This window comes from Cebus imitator, unplaced genomic scaffold (assembly GCF_001604975.1).
Source record: "Cebus imitator isolate Cc_AM_T3 unplaced genomic scaffold, Cebus_imitator-1.0 Scaffold237, whole genome shotgun sequence".
Taxonomy (NCBI): Eukaryota; Metazoa; Chordata; class Mammalia; order Primates; family Cebidae; genus Cebus; species Cebus imitator.
In genome coordinates this window covers 2,604,171-2,621,058 of record NW_016107552.1, presented here as the reverse complement: position 1 = coordinate 2,621,058, position 16,888 = coordinate 2,604,171, and the positions used below count along the sequence as shown (strand labels likewise).

The 16,888-nt window shown below is 40.6% G+C and overlaps 1 protein-coding gene and 1 long non-coding RNA gene across 3 annotated transcripts in view; both read left to right on the top strand.

The window, feature by feature from the left end:
* The window catches only part of LOC119466875, an 18,666-nt gene extending 2,527 nt beyond the window's left edge, over positions 1–16,139 (top strand). The window contains exons 2-4 of the long non-coding RNA XR_005195381.1: positions 1,295–1,300; positions 7,153–7,156; positions 16,128–16,139. This is a non-coding gene — a long non-coding RNA (uncharacterized LOC119466875). The remainder of the gene's footprint in view (positions 1–1,294; positions 1,301–7,152; positions 7,157–16,127) is intronic.
* GRK3 (G protein-coupled receptor kinase 3) overlaps positions 1–16,888 on the top strand; it is a 155,269-nt gene that overhangs the window by 55,313 nt on the left and 83,068 nt on the right. The gene's annotated exons all lie outside the window — the stretch shown is intronic.

Genomic DNA, 16,888 nt, shown 5'->3' with positions numbered 1-16,888 from the left:
TCACTCTTGTTGCCCAGGCTGGAGTGCAATGGCATGATCTCGGCTTACTGCAACCTCCGCCTCCCAGGTTCAAGCGATTCTCCTGCCTCAGCCTCCTGAGTAGCTGGGATTACAGGTGTGCTCCCCCACGCCCAGCTAATGTTTTATATTTTTAGTAGAGACGGGGTTTCTCCATGTTGGTCAGGCTGGTCTCGAACTGCTGACCTCAGGCGATCTGCCTGCCTCGGCCTCCCAAAGTGCTGGGATTACAGATGTGAGCCACCTCGCCCAGCCCACAGGGAATCTTAGATAAGACCTTTAAAGTCAAGCCCAGCCATGGGTTTGTGAATTGGGTGATCCTCTCCTCTTGAGATCCCAAGATAAACTCGGAGCTCCCAGACCTGTTAGAAAAGTGACTGTCTTTACTGATCACAGGTTAGGAACCCTGTGCAAGGACTGTGTAGACAAGGTATGAGGCCAGTTCTCCCCAAGGGGCTTTTATTGGCTCTGCATGTTAAGCTTGATTCCTTAAAGGGAAACACACTGTTTCAGTTAAGGCCTTGGTAAAATAACCAGTTTTTCCAATTGTGTCCTGTTGACATCCTTTGCCTTTTTTTTTTTTTTTTTTTTGAATTCTCTCTTTGTCAAAATAGCAGTAAGATCACCAGCAGCAAGGGAAACCAAAACTGACCCCACTTGAATTCATGAAACCACAGAATGTTAGGCCTGAGTGAAACTCCAGAATTTATGCAGTCCAGCCCCTTCATTTGCCTGATGAGGAAACTAAGGAACACTGGCAGGAAGTGAGCTGGTAGAACCACACAGCTTGTGGGGTGCAGCAGGCTCTGGAATGCGACCACCCATCCCAGCGGCCACCCATCCCACTGACCTTGGGCAGGATGCAGGGATCAGCCCACTCAGTGGGTGAGGGTGTCAGCCAGGTCCTAGCACCTGCTGTGCAGTGGGATCATGAAGAGCTGGGAAAGGAAGGAGACCGAGTAGCGCTTACTTAGGCTAATTATTTAGGAGACGTTTCTTTGAGGATGTCATCGGGGGAGCAGGATCGTCATCAGCCGGGACAGGAGAGAGCTCGGTGTGTTTCAGAAACTGCCAGAAGGCCAACATGGGCAGCACCCGATGAGAGAGAGGTGGGGAGATAGGGAGGTGCACAGGAGCCAGTGTTTTGAGTATAACGGGAAGCTCTGGTGGGTTCTGACCAGATCGATGTGTGTTTTAAGATCATTCTCGCCTCTTTATGAAGAATGAATTGCTGGGGTCAGAGTAGGAGCATAGAAACAGGAAGAAGAATCTGGAGACCCCTGTCCCATTTAGGAAGTCGCCAAAGGTGGCTTTTCTAAGAGTAAGAGCAGCAGAAATGCAAGGATGCGTGGCCTGGGATGTGTTCTGGAGCCAGAACTGAATGGCTTGGCTGGTAAATGTGGGGAGAGGGAAGAGAAGACTCAAGGAGAAGCTCAGTGCCATAGTCTGAGGTAAGTGTGTACAAAGTTTCTATAATTTAAGGGAATAAATACATTCTATAAAGCATATTTTCTTTCTTTTTGTTCTTTTGAGACTGGGTCTTGCTCTGTCACCCAGGCTGGAGTGCAGTGGCGCGATCTCAGCTCACAGCAAGCTTTGCCTCCCGGGTTCAAGTGATTCTCCAGCCTCAGCCTCCTGAGTAGCTGGAACCACAGGTGCGCACCACCACACATGGCTAATTTTTGTATTTTTTGAGACGGGGTTTCTCCGTGTTGTCCAGGCTGGTCTCATACTCCTGAGCTCAAAACAATCTGCCTGCCTCAGCCTCCCAAAGGGCTGGATTACGGATGTAAGCCACTGTGCTCGGCCATATTTTTAAAAATTATTCAAAACTATGGAAGGAGAGGAGTTAGCTAATGTGCAGAAAGATGAAATGATGAGACAGAGTGATGCAGTGGCTGTGATGGAATCAGCCTTTCCTAGTTCCCAGGACCTTGCCAGGTCCTGCCTTTGGCTCGCTGTGCTCCTCTCTGTCTCCTGCATCCTTGTTTGCACCTGTCCCTTCCCACAAGTAACCTCTGCACCTACCTGATGCCACAGCTTTGGTGCAGCCTGAGCGAGCCAGCGCGTTTCAGTGTCGTGGTTCATTTCATAATGAACGATCTGATCCAGTACCTCACCAGTCACCTCCTCCCTGACCAGGAAAATGCAAACTAAGAAACCTACACACCTGTATGCGTGCACACACACACACGTGCACACACACACGCGCACACACGCCTGGTGCCCTTTCCTTCCTTTCTCTTGACTCTAATGGCACCACTGTTCTCCAAGCTGCCCAGGATCCAAAGCTCTGAAGCCTCGCTGATGCCTTCCCGTCCTTGTCTCTTCTGCCCCATCATCTTCCAATTCCACCACAGCCACCTCAGTTATGCCATGATTACCCTGACCCAGATAGTTCAGGACCTTCCTAACTGGCCATCCCATTTTTTCTTTCTCCAGCCACCACCCCCGCGCCTTTTTTTTTTTGAGATGGAGTCTCCCTCTGTCACCAGGCTGGAGTGCAGTGGTGCGATGTCGGCTCACTGCAACCTCTGCCTCCCAGGTTTAAGCAATTCTCCTGCCTCAGCCTCCAGAATAGCTGGGATTACCATGCCTACCACCACTCCCAGCTAATTTTTGTATTTTTAGCAGAGACGGTTTCACCATGTTGGTCAGGCTGGTCTCGATCTCCGAACCGCGTGATCTGCCCACCTCAGCCTCCCAAAGTGCTGGGATTATAGGTGTGAGCCACTGCACTCAGTCGCCCTTTTGTTAAACTTCATTTTTGCTTGGAAGCGTAACCTCTGGCCAGGTGTCAGGATCAGGCACTTCCAATCTGCAGCCCTTTTTCTGTTATCTGGCAGTCTGACAACCTGGTCTCATCACAGTGTGATTGCATTCTGAAGCTTTCCTAAGCCCCCATGCAGGGTGCAGTTAGCTGGTTACTGTCACTCAGTCACCCAGAACTTGCCTCCATCTTTTTTCCCTCATCTTTAAATTTCAGCTTTCATTGTGAATTTCAGCATTCATTGTGAATTTCAGCGTTCATTGTGGACATGCATCATGCTTCTGGCACCCCACATCTGCTTACACAGCCTGCCTCCCTCTGTGGAAGGCCTTCTTTTGAATGCTCTTCTCAAAGATTCGCCATTCAAGGATTAGCTTAAAACCCTGATTTCTGACTATGAATAATCTCTTCTGATGTTCCTGTTCTACTCATTGTCTGTGGCATTCATTTGGCACTTATTGTGGAAAATGTAGTACTATGAGGTGCTTCTTTAATTTTCCCAACTGATCCATGAGATCAAAGCTCATCTCTGACGCTGTTTTCTCTTTGTGATTCTAAAGCTTCTCGTTCAGTATTTTGCACATCTGAGGAACTGACTCTTCTTTTTTGGTTGACTTTCTGTTTCCACACACAATGATTTCAACTGCCGTTAGCATCAAACTGTTATTTGCAGCGTTTGACATAAAGAGTGTGTACTAGATGATGATTCTCTTAGTGTGAAGTCTTACTCCACACACCTCCAAGCGGTCTTACCAGAGGACTTGCAGATGTCTGTGCACTGTTGGAATGGGTGATAGGATGAATATCTGGAAACGGAGGGATCCTTTGGGCAGCTGTTTACAGTAGGGATCAGGGAGTAGCAGCTGTTTCCACGTGCCCTTCCCTTGTACACAGGGAGTTGGGGGGAGTGTTCACTGATTGAGCCAACTTGATTTCCACTGGAGATATCTCCACTTCTGGGATGGTATTAAGGCACTGGGTATTACTCCCTTTAAAACATTCAGAGTGAAATCTCACTAGAGGTATTCACAACTTACCAGATGACTTAAAAAAAATACCTCTGTTATGTAATTGACACATTACTATATTCAGTTGATTGTAAGTTAAAAGGAATTGGGCAAAATAATCACAGAAAGCACCTGATTGCTCTAGCAAGTAGTTATTTTGTATGCTTTAGATTTCAGAGTAAATATGAAAAGCAGCTTCAGCCACAAGCTGGTTGGGGCGGCATAGCAGCAGGTTGCAGGTGTGAAGATCAGTACACAGTCAGGGCTAACCTGCACCCCCAGTGGGTTGGCAGTGGCACCCATACCACCTGGTGTTCCACTATTACCCGTTTAGTCTTTTGAGTCTTGAAGGCTTTTGATAACATCTTCACATTCTAATTGAAATATTCAGTGGGGTGGAGGTAGGCAGGCACTGTTAGTATGTGGGTATTGACACCAAGTACCTATTTTAGGTGAGGGACAGGGAAGAGGATGCAAGGGTCATCTGGGGACAGGTGTCATGGCAGGTAAGCATCATATTGCAGAGTGCCCTGGGGAAGGAGAAGGGGTAAAAATGCATAACACCGGCCTCCAGCCTCGCTCTGGGACTCCGTGTTGGGGAGAAAGAATTTCTGCTCTAAAATCCTCAGAGCTGGACTCAAGAGTGGAGTTTTTATTTTTTATGAAACAGTTGCCCGCTTCCAAAAACGATTCCCCAGCAGGCCTTTTGGCATTCGAAGCTTTCAGCAAGCAGAGTATTATGTAACTGATAAATAGTGAGTATCGGAATTCCTGAGTCGGGATCCCTTAGCCTGGAGGCTGAAGGCCACCCCTCCCTGAGCCTCCTTGACGTAATAAGGCATACCTTCCACCTCTTCCCTGTGGGAACTTGCTCTGCTTAAATTGAAGTCGCACTCTTTCCTTACCTCAAGCTACATTTCCTGCCTCTGAGTGCTGGTTCATTCTCTCCCCTGACCCTCTGTAGCTCATTAATCTCTCCAAGTCTAGCTTGCACTTAACGTCTTCCTGAAACCATCTGTGGCTGCGCCACAACCGTGCTGATATTCCCTTAAGTAAATTTATCCAGCATTCATTGAACCGATTAAGTACTGGCCATTGTGCTAGGGATTACAGAGAAAAATAAACAAAAACGGACCACTTCCCTCTTGTAGCCCACAGCCTAGTCAGCGAGACAAATGAGGAACCCGCCGCTACTTACTAAACTTGGAAGAGATGTCTTTCCTTAACGTGATGCAAGCTGTCTATTTGAAAGGCCAGTGTCATATTTAAGAGGAGAGTGCTAGGGGTATTTCTATCCATGCCAGGAAGGACAAGGAACCAGGAGCTGGCACACGGATCCCTCACGTGGGCCCGACCAAGTACCTGAGAGGTGGGCAGCCGGAATATTCCTTGAGCAACAGTGTTGACTTGCACTTCTCAATATCGAAAAAGGCCCTAGAAACTTCTAATCAAAAGCCCCATCACCCAGGGTAAAAATGGGCAAAGGCTATTGAGAGACAGGCCATTAAAACGGGGAAACAAATGGAACTTAAACCTAAGAAAAGATCTTCAGTGTTATTCAAAAATAAAGAGAAACACAAAGTTGCTCTGAAATGTTATTTTATTATCTTTCAAATTGATAAAAAGCCCAGAGTTAAAGAACCCACTTTTGGTGTGGCATTGGGTTTCAAACTGGGCATCTTTCTCCGTTGCTGGTGGGAGTATAAATAGGTGCCGCTCCAGCAGAGGCTGATGAGGCCGTGCCTACTGAAATTACAAGGCGTCCCCATGAACTTACAAGTTTTACTCTGAGGAAGGTATCCTGCAAGTGTTCCTGAATACATGATAAACAATGCCTGTAGAGGGGGATTTATTGCAGCAGATTTGTAAAAGCAAAATATTTGGCACCACCCACATATTCATCGTTGGAGAGCAAGCTACGTAAATTACGTTGTGCTGTAAGATGGACTGCCGTGTGGTTGTGAAAGGGAATCAAGCAGCTCCCCCTGCCTGGTAGAGAAAGATCTCCAAGGCACAGTGTTTTGGAAAAAAGGCTGATGTTGACAGTGCGTATCAAGTACGGTGGAAAATTAGAGTTCATATTTGCACTTGCTTTTATATTGTATTCGAAGGTAACACAAACACCCGTAACAAGGAAACTCCAGAATGTCAGGGGTGTACACAGGGAATGTTCTTCCGCATTTGGTCACAGTGCTTGTCACACAGGTTGTCACAAGCCCGTAACATTTGTAAGAGGTTGTTACAGATCAGCGTGAGGCTTTTCTCCATACACTGAGCTCTTCCATCTTGTGGCACTGGTGTCCCTTAGGATTTGGAGTCCCTTGCAGAGAGCTGTCACATTGATTTCTTCACAACCATGGCCCAGTGGTGACATCCCCCACTTCCTTGAAAAGATGGAAGAAAATAGTAACAGCAGGTGCCTTGGGGGTGATGGTGGTGGTACATGACTGGGCAAACAAAGGGCAGGAAAGAGAGGAAAACTTTTAAAATATATTTTAACAATTTTGAACCATATTATTCATTCATAAAATAAAAAAAAATAATTGTAATAAAATTGGATCATGCTCTGAAAAAAAACCCCAGTGCTATGGGAGCATAGAAGGGGCAACTCTGCCTCACCTGGGGGAGCGGCCTTTCTAAGTTTACTGCTTTCTGTAGTGCTTGCTTGAAGTCCTAAAGGTGTAGTGGGCGTTCACCAGGTCAAGCCTGGAGGAAAAGAGGCTTGTGGGAAAGGGGGTAGACGAGTGGATGGCAGAGAATTGCTAGGGGATTGGTGAACAGAGGGTGGGTGCTGAGATGGAGGAGTCCATGTGAAGATACAGAGGTGGGATTTACGGTAAATAGGTTAATACGGTACGTGGAGCTGTGGGTGCTGGAACCCTCTGGAGCCACCATCACCCCCCAGCCAACCACTGTGAGTAGTTTCTGCCATCTTTTCAGAAAAGTGGGGTATGTCACCTGTGGGCCAGGGCGGTTAAGAAGTCAATGATGACTTAGACGTCTTTTCTCCCAACTATGTGCAAAGGGACTGTAAGTCGTAAGGGATACCTGGCGGGTTGGTGGGCAGGTCGGGTCCGTGCCAGTGCATTTGCATGGTAGAGGTAAGGGACAGAGCGTGGTGTGCATTGCAATAGCATGAGTGTCTCATCCAACATCCTCTGTAACACCCATGGAAAGTTTCAAAGCAAGGAAGTGTCGTGATCAGATCCAGATCTGATGTGAGTAGCATGAAGGATGCATTGGAAGGAAGGATGGCAGGTGGCTGGGAGCTTAGTGAGGATGCCGGTGCCGTCATCTAAGGAAGCAACATGTTTTAGCATTTCTCCTCTACCACGTGAATTTGGCACTTAATACAAGACAAGTAAGTGCCATCATTTTGTGTGTAGCTCTCAGGCTCTCCAATTAGATGACAACTGCATTGAGGATGCCTTCGTTTTACAGTATAGCATCATGCCATAAATACTGGCTGATTCTCTTGTGTTCAATAAACTTTTATTGATTTAATAAAACATACATATAGAAAAGTGCTGAAATCATGAGTTCATAGCCAGATGAATTATCACAAAGCAAACTCATGTGTATCGATTAGTTGGCTCTTATTCTGTTTCTTCCTTGTTAACATTATGGTTAGACTGAGCATATTTACAACCTCCCCGCCCCCATTTTGTCCTGAGAGGTGGATGGATAATTTGTGCTGTATACTCAGACCCTGATTTCCGTAATACCAGTTGTAATATTCGTTCTTAGAGAAGTCTCTGGAAAATGTTTAAGTCATATGTCTTATTTGAATAATATTTCGATTTCATTTTAAATTATTTTAAATCTCTCTTACTTTAACAGTCAGTTTGTTTACTGTATGCTGTGCAGAGAACTGTGATGAATGACAGAAATGACTGCAGTCTGGAGAGGAGTATTAGCCTGGTGGCAAAGTCAGAAATTTTTACTTTTCTGTCATTATATAATGGTTTTAAAAGGCTGAAAGCAATCCAACCACTGGAAGGAGTTGATAGAATTTTCTCGCCACTACATTCTTACATTTCTCTCCCAGTCCCAGTTCGCGCTGTTCCTTTCTGAGTTAAGAGCCAATTGCTTAGAACATTCCATGAATTTTTCTTTGGCCACATTCATTTCAATTTGTGCTTTTGTCTATTGGACTCTTAATATTCACGGCTCAGAATCTCTGCATTATCTATGAATGATCCCATTAATTAATCTAGGAATATTTTGTTGATATTTTGGAAGAACACATGTATGTTGAATTTAATTTGGGGGCAGGATTGAGGACTTGGGTTTTAGAAGAAGATCCACCTATTTACAATATTACCAAATGACATTTCATTTATTATTTTCTTCTCCTGTCAAGTTTTAAGCCAAGAAGTAAAAGTTCCACTTTGAAAAGTAGAGTTAAATAAAAATATATTTAAGGCTTCTGTAGAATAGATGATTATTGTTAACTGACTACTCACTTTGATTTATGTTTTTTTGCTCCTATTGGAACTTGGAAGCAAAAAAGCAGAGAATTGTTCATTGGGAATGTAAGTTAATAATCCCCAGCCAGTATGGATGACATCTTACAGGAGTTTTCAGGTTTTATATCTGTATGCTTTTTTTCTTTCTTTATGAGTTTGCTTTTTTATTTGTCAACTACAATTTCCCTTATTTTCATTAGTAAAGAATGTTGTGTAACCACAGAAAGGTTCAGAACCACAGAGAGGTTCAGTCATTCCAGCACCATTTGTTGAAAAGGCTTTCTTCTCCTCATTGAATCATCCTTGCACCTTGGTGAAAAATCAGTTGCTTAGGTATATGTTGATCTATTTCTGGACTATACTCTGTTTCATTGATCTATGTGTTTATTTATTTATTTATTTATTTATTTTGTGACAGATTCTCGCTTTGTTGCCCAGGCTGGAGTGTAGTGGCATGATCTTGGCTCACTGCAACCTCTGCCTCCCAGGTTCAAGCAATTCTCCCGCCTCAGCCTTCCCAGTGGCTGGGATTACAGGTGTCTGCCACCACTCCTGGCTAACCTTTTTTCTATTTTTAGTAAAGACAGGGTTTCACCATATTGGCCAGGCTGGCTTCGAACTCCTGACCTCAAGTGATCGACCTGCCTCGGCCTCCCAAAGTGCTAGGTTACAAGTGTGAGCTACAGCGCCCAGCCTGTAATATATCTTGAAACCAGATAGTGTGAATCCTTTTTGTTATTTTCAAAAAGTTTATTATTCTAGTTCTTTTGCATTTTTAATATAAATTTTATAATCAGTTTATTGATTTTTTTTTTTTTTTTTTTACAAAAATTTCTGGTGGATTTTTGACTCGGATCATGCTAAGTCTATACATCGATTTGGGAAGAATGGCCATCTTAACAATATTAAGTCTTCCAATCCAGTCCATGAACATGATATTTCTCTTAATTTATTTGGATCACCTCCGATTTTGTTCATTAGCATTTTGTAGTTTTTAGCATACAAATCACGCATGTATCTGGTTAGATTTGTTCCTAAGTGTTGGTTTTTTTTTGTGTGTTATTATTAATTATTCTGTTGCTTAAGTTTAATTTTCCCATTGTTCAGTACTAATAAATAAAAATATCAATAGGGAATGTGCACCAAATATATGAATAACTCTATTTAACTAATTTATTTCTCAAGCAAATTATAATTTAGGGCTCTTTTGAATCCATTGTCTCTTGGCAAAATGGTTGATTGTGTATTTCAAGGTAATATTTTAAATAGTTGGTTTTTCATGTTTTATTTTAATGCTTTTGGTTGGTTGGACTTGAAACTTTATAAGAAAGTGCATTAAAATAATTTGATTATTTGATTATTAGGGCTCTTATCCTTCCATACAGCATGATTATGGTGAGTGTTGATGATCTATCTGCTCTTTGGATAATTTAATTTTTGTTCTTAGACCTTCATATTACTCTCCAGGTGTTTGTCCCTGGCTTTTAAGGTCTTTCACTAACCAGCTGGTTTTTGTCCATTTCATTTTCTTCTCTTTGATTTCCTGATTATTAGTTATGTTTGTGTTTTTCACCATTCAATTCATGACTTTATAATTTGATTAGTTTTATTTAGAGTTATAGGATCTTAGAGTTGAAAAACTTCTGGAGATTAATCCAAGGGGTTTTTCTTTTAAACTGGAAAAATGTGCTAATATTAGAGAAACCTAACACCTATTTTGTTAATTTGTTCACATGGAAAGTTAAGACACAAGTTCTAACGTGTAATGCTCGTTCAGAGATCCTGGTTTAGAGATAATTCTAGTATGGTCAGTGGAGCTGTCTAATGATGTGTGTTGTGATACTGGATGATAAGATGTAGGGAATTTCCAATTATATGGGAGTTAGTGTGCTTGCTTAGGGTGTTTTACTCAGAAGACTATAGAGAAATAAAATACCTGAAAATTATAATCTTCAAATTGTTAGGATAAAATATTCTAGAAAACTCTTGGAACATGTAACTGATTTGCTCCACTGAAACACCTTTATGTTTCCTCTCAGAATTAAGTTTAATTATAAGGAGGCTTATTAACATTGTTCTAGTTAAATTATATTAGCATTTCCATTATATTGTGTTTGTTGAAGGATTTAAAGTGCTATAAATTTTCTTCCAGTGCAAAAGTCTATATGTAGTTTTTAAATGGGTTGAAAATTACTAATTATAAAAGGAATAAATATTTAAAAAGCCGAATTGACAGCAATCATTTCTAAGTCACATAAAATTTCTAATTGTTAAAAGCCAAATTTCAGTTATTTTTCTCTAGACTTTTTCCCAATAATTTTAGTCACAAATGAGTTTTGCGATTTTGCCACTTTTCTTATAACTTTGTATTTTGATGTGCATTTTAAAATTATAATTTGAAATAACTTCAAACTCAGAAAAGTCATAAGAACAGTGTGAGGAATTCCATATACCCTTTAAACCAAGCTTGTCCAACTTGTGGCCCAGGACCATGTTTTGTGTGTGTGTGTGTGTGTGTGTGTGTGTGTTTTGTTTTGTTGTTGTCGTTTTAACATGTGGCCCAAGACAATTCTTCTTATAATGTGGCCTAGGGAAGCTAAAAGATGGGACACCGCTGCTTTAAACATTTTCATTATTTGTATACATTTTGCCTCATTTGTTTCATTATTCTTTCTTTTTATGATTTTTGGGGGGAGTAATTTAGAGACATCACATCTCTTGATCATTATATGTTTCAGCCTGTATTTCTTAAGAACAAGGTTATTCTCTTAGAGAACCACAGTACAATGTTCAAAATCAGGAAATCGAGCGCAGATGTACTACTTCTATCCAATTCCAAGTTCATATTTATATTTCAACAGTTGTTCCCAAACTGCTCTTTTTTGCTATGATTTTTCCTGGTCCAGGATTGACTCTGGGATCGTGCCTGCATTTCCTTGTCATACCTTTAGTGTCCTTTAATCTGGACAAATCCCTCAGCTTTCTTTTACTTTCTTGACCTTAGCATTTATAAAGCATACAGGCCAACTATTTTGTAAAACATTCCTTCCTTTTGTTTTGTTTAGTGGTTCATAACAATTAGGATTCATCTTAGGCACTTTTGTCAGGGAGACCGTAGGTGAGATGTTGTGTTGTTCACAAAGCATCACAATGTTCGATTGTCCCAGGTCTGGTGATTGTTAATTTTGACCATTTGCTTAAAGTGGGTGTTTGCTAGCATCCTCCACTGGAAGTTGAGAGTTTTCCCTTTGTGAATAAGTAACTTGGGGGAGTTACTTTTGATACTACATAAATATTCTGTTCCTATTCAGGCTTACCCACTAGTTTTGACACCCATTCTGATTTCATCATTCATTCCGTAGTTTCTGATTGTCGTTTGGCTATGAGAAAGCACTTTTTCTTCTCCCTATTTATTTGCTTATTTATGTCAGTATGTACTCATGGATCCTGAATTTATCCAATGGGTTATGAACTATTACTCTTGTTTCTTTTGATGTTCAAATGTTCCCAGTTTTGGCTAGTAGGAGCACTTTCAAGCTGGGTTCTGTGTCCTGTTCATATAGTTCCATCATCCTACGAGCGCTTGCTTACTTTCTAGATGTTTAAAGCTCATGTTGTTATTTATTCATTGTCCTTGCCCTAGAATCAATCAGCCTCTTCTCTAAGGAGCCTTAGTTGCTTTTAATGGAGAATGGTGCTTAGCAGCCTAAATTTGGACACTAGCTGTGCTCATGGCTGTTGGTGTGTCATTGCTCTAGACCTTTATAAACAGAGCAAGGAAATGTTTGTGTATATGTGTATGTGTTCACATATCTACCTACCAAAAACAATGAGTTCAAGTAGGTACTCCCATTCCAATTCAAAACTACAGTGTACATTCTCTTTCCATGTTTTAGCTCTCTTATCCAAAATGGCTCTTATTATCCTCAGTGTGTTTACTCGTTTGTGTAAGCCTAGAATATACTGCAAATAGTTTCCAAACTGCTAACTCATACTGCTGTGAAAGCAAACCTACTAGCTAGAGTTAATATTTGTTTCCAGTTCCTTTTAAAGGCAAATTTACTTATAGTACTGTACATAATTTAATTCTGATAAATGTATTGACCCGCATAACCCCTACCTCTATCAAAAGTCAGAATGTGTCCATTTCTTTAAAAGTTCCTTCATGCCTCTTCCCAGTCAATTTCATGTCCGTAGAAGCATGCATTTTTCTGATTTTTTTAAAACCATAGGTCAGTTTTGCCTGCTCAAGAATTTATGTATATAGAATTACACAGCATATACTTTTTGACCAATGTAATGTCTGACATTCATTGACAGTGATGGTAACGTTTGGTTGTCAACTTGAATAAGTTAAATGTGTTACCCAGATAGCTGGTAAAACGTTATTGCTGGATGTGTCTGTGAGGATGTTTCTAGAAGAGACTAGCATTTGAATCAGGGTAAAAAGGTCTACCATCAGGGATATGGGTGACTATTGCTCCATCCATTGAGGTCCTGTAGGAATAGAACAGAAAGGTGGAGAAAGGGCACATCCTTTCTCTCTTTTGGAGCTTGGGCATCCATCTTCTCCTGCCCTTGGACATTAGAGCTCCAGTTTCTCAGGCCTAGGGACTGCAGGATTGACACCAGCAGCCTTTTCCTGGTTCTCCAACCTTTGGCCTTGGCCTGGGAGTTACACCATGGGTTCTTTTGGTTCTCAGGGCGTTGAGCTTGTACTGAGTTACACCACCTGTGTCTCCAGCTTGCAGACAGCATAGCATGGGACTTCCCGGCCTCCATAATCATGTGAACCAATTCCTATAATAAATCTCTTACTTGCTTATATGTATCTTACTGATTCTGTTTCTCTGGAGAACCCTGACTAATACAGGTACAATGCTGGATATATCAGTAATTTTTTTTTTATTATTGCTGAATAGCATTTCATTATGTGAAAATATCACAGTCTGCTTATCCTCCCGTTGATGGTCTTTGAATTGTTTCAGATAAGTTATGAATAAAGCTGCTATGAAGATTCCCTTTACGGGTCTTTTTGTATATACATGTTTTCATTGGATAAGTATCTAATAGAGGAATCACTGCATTGTATAAGTGTGTGTTTAACTTGATAAGAAACTTTCAAACTATTTCCCTAAGTGCCTGTACATTCTTTACCATGCTCAAAATCTATTTAACTCAGCATTCTCCAGTGATACAGAAGTAATAGGATGTATATAGACAGAAAGACACTTATTGTAAGGAATTGGCTTCTGTGATTATGGAGACAGACAAGCCCAAATCTGCAGTGTGAGCTGGCAGGCTTGAGACTCCGGATAGCTGATGGTGCAGGTGAAGTCTGGAGGCAGTCTGCTGGGAAATTTTTCCTTCCCTGCGGAGTCTGATCTTTTTGTTCTATTCAGGCTTTCTGCTGATTGGCTGCAGCCCACCCACGTTATGGGGAGCAATCTGCTTACTCACAGTTTACTGATCTAAATGTTAATTTCATTCCGGAGCACTCTCCAAGATGAAATGAACCATTACACTTCCACCCCTTGTCATCTTGGTGCTCATACACATCTCCTTACACCATGATTAATCTCCAAATAAAGACAGTAACAAGGTCAGACTTCCACCTGACACGATACTTCCACCTAGTCTGCGTACAACGGAAAGTGCATTGACTCTTTTCTCTGAAGAGGATGCAAAGTCCTTGGATGATGTTTGCTCTTTTCTTTGATGTCTTGCAACTTAAATACTATCATGTAAAGTTAACGGTATTTAAGTACTACACTAGGAAGTCAGTATATCTTCTGTTACATGATAAAGGGACAAGAAGGAGGGAAGAAAACAAAGATATTTGCTTACACACACACACACACACATGCTCGCGCTCTCTCTCTCTCTCTCTCTCTCTCTCTCTCAGGATGGAGCACTCATGACAGTTGCAGTCCTCATTTCTGTAACTGGTCACATGGTTGTCGCTGGTATTCTTCACTACCTTCTTCCCTTTACATTGCATGTTCCCTTTACCATCAGCAAGCACTTCAGAAGGTCATGGTTCTTCACCTGTTGAGATGACCCAAATCACTACTCCTGAAAGGTCTGGGCCATTCATAGCCCTGCCTGAATTGGGTTATAGTTTTCCTTTGACAGGCCATTATAATAGTGGGGAATACCCTAGGAAATCACAGGCCATAGTAATAGTGGGGAATACCCTAGGAAATCTCCTGTATTCCAGACATGCTCTTCCTGACCTCTACAGTCTGGATCCCCTTGACAGTCAAGATCAGTCATTCCAGCCAGGACAAGATCTCCCTTCTCAGCCTGTTGGTTCAGAGGCATGTGGGACCCAAGGCGTTGTCCGTCCTCCTCAGCAGCTCATTCGACTTCTGGCTGCCTTGTCTCCCTGCTGACATTTGGAGTTGTCAGTCTTTTAACTTAGCCATTCTAGTAGTTGAGAAGGGGTATCTTAGAGCGGTTTAATTTACATTTATGTGATGACCAATGATGCTGCGTCCCTTTCATGGACTTACTGGCTGTTTATATTCCTTTCTTTGTGAAGTGTTCACATGCTGTGATATGTTCAAATCTTCATTGAGTTCTTTTGTTGAGTTGTTCTTTTGAAATTGATTTGTAAGAATTTTGTTTGTTTGTTTCTTTGGATGCAAATTTGTAAGGCATTTTTTTCTAACTTGGGTTTTATAATATTTTATCCCAGTCTGTGGCTGGTCTGTTTCCTTGACGGTGTCTTTTGATGAACAGAAGTTCTACATTTTGATAAAGTAGAATTTATCATTTCTTTCTTTACCCTGCCTAAGAAATCTTTTGCATAAAGATTTTCTGCGAAGATACTCTATTTATATTCAAGAAGCATTATAATTTTAGCCTTCACATTTAGTTCTATGATAATCCTTAATTTAATTCTTTATAAGATGTGAGGTAACAATTCCTTTCATCTTTTTCCCCATATGGATATCAGCTTTCTCAGCATCATTTGTTGAAAAGACTTAAATTGGCTGTATAAATGTGGGCATATTCCTGGACCCTGTGTTTCTGTTCTAGTGATTTAATCTAATGCCACTACATCATATAGCCATATTAATCAATCTAATGTATTAATTAAGATTAGTATGGCTATGTCATGAGTCTTGAAATTGGATAGTGTTAATGCCTTGAACTTTGTTCTTTCTTAAGATGTTTTGGGTATTCTAGGTTTTTTGCATTTCCATATATATTTTAGAATCAGCTTGTCTGTTTCTTTAAAAAGGCCTGTTGGAGTTATGATTATAACTGCACTGAATCTACAAATTAATTTGGGGAGAATTAACATCTAAACAATATTAAATCTTCCAGTCCATGAACTGAGTATATATTTCCATCTATTTAGATCTTCTTTAATTTCTCTCAGTAACATTTTATAGTTTTTAGCATACTGGTCTTTATGTCACTTATTTATTCTTATGTATTGATAGTTCTTTGTTATTACAAATTGACTTGTTTTTAAAATTCCATTTTAAAATTGTGTGCTATGAGTTTATAGGAATTTCACTGATTCTTATCTAATAACCTTATGTCCCGTGGCCTTGCTAACTTTACTTACATATTCTAGTAGTTACTTTTAGATAGGACTTGCCAGGCAGCTAACCAGACTGCATAGAATCAGTTTTAATTCTTCCTTTTCAATTTGAATAATCTTTATTTCCTTTTCTTACTTTATTGCATTAGCTAAGACCTCCAGTACAATGTGGAAGAGGGGTGAGATTACATATTCCGGCTTTTCCTAATCTGACATGCATGGTATTTTGTTAATCTCACAACTCAGAAAGGCCTTACTGACCGTTCTATCTGAAATACATCTTCCTCTTTTTATCATTATCTCAGCAGAATGTTTCATTCCTTTATATTGCTTATCATAAATTATATTTGTTTATTTCTTTGTTATCCATAAGGCCCTTATTGGAAAAACACTCTTTTCACAATTATGTCCTCAGTGAATAATACAGTGGCTCTTAGTAGGTACTCAGTAAATGTTTTGTAGAATTAGTCAATATTGGGAGGAAGTTTTAGCAGTTATGCAATCTTCTCTCCTTCCTAGTATCTTAACCTCCTTGGAAAAACTGAGGACAAGTATTATTTCTTGCAAGAAAATTTTCACATTTCTCTTTTCACCTTTCTAATTTTTAGGAGATTTAGTTTCATAATTTCTCATAGAAATCACTTACATTTAACATTTTCAAAAGCTCTTAACTCACATTTTATAAAAAAGCAATACAATTCTTTCTACTAATTTTTGAAACATTATTGTGATGGCAAATTGGGATAGTTTGCCTTTCCTGGGTGTTATATGCACTAAAAAGTTAATCAACATTCAGCACTTTGCAGTGGTTCAAATATAGAAACAAAGTAAACACATTTCACAGATATCTACTAAGCAGGTGTGAGGTCACTATTTTTTACTCTTTAAAACCTGGAGGAATTGCAATGATGAAGTGAACTTGTTAGGCAAAGTATTTCCTTATTTTTGCCTCTTATTTTTTGCTCTAATCTGAGCTATGCTTCATTTGCTTTTTATGTAATAGTTTCAGGCTAATGAAGGTAAGTTGCATCCAGCCGAGGACACAGTGATCGAGGATTAGCCAAAA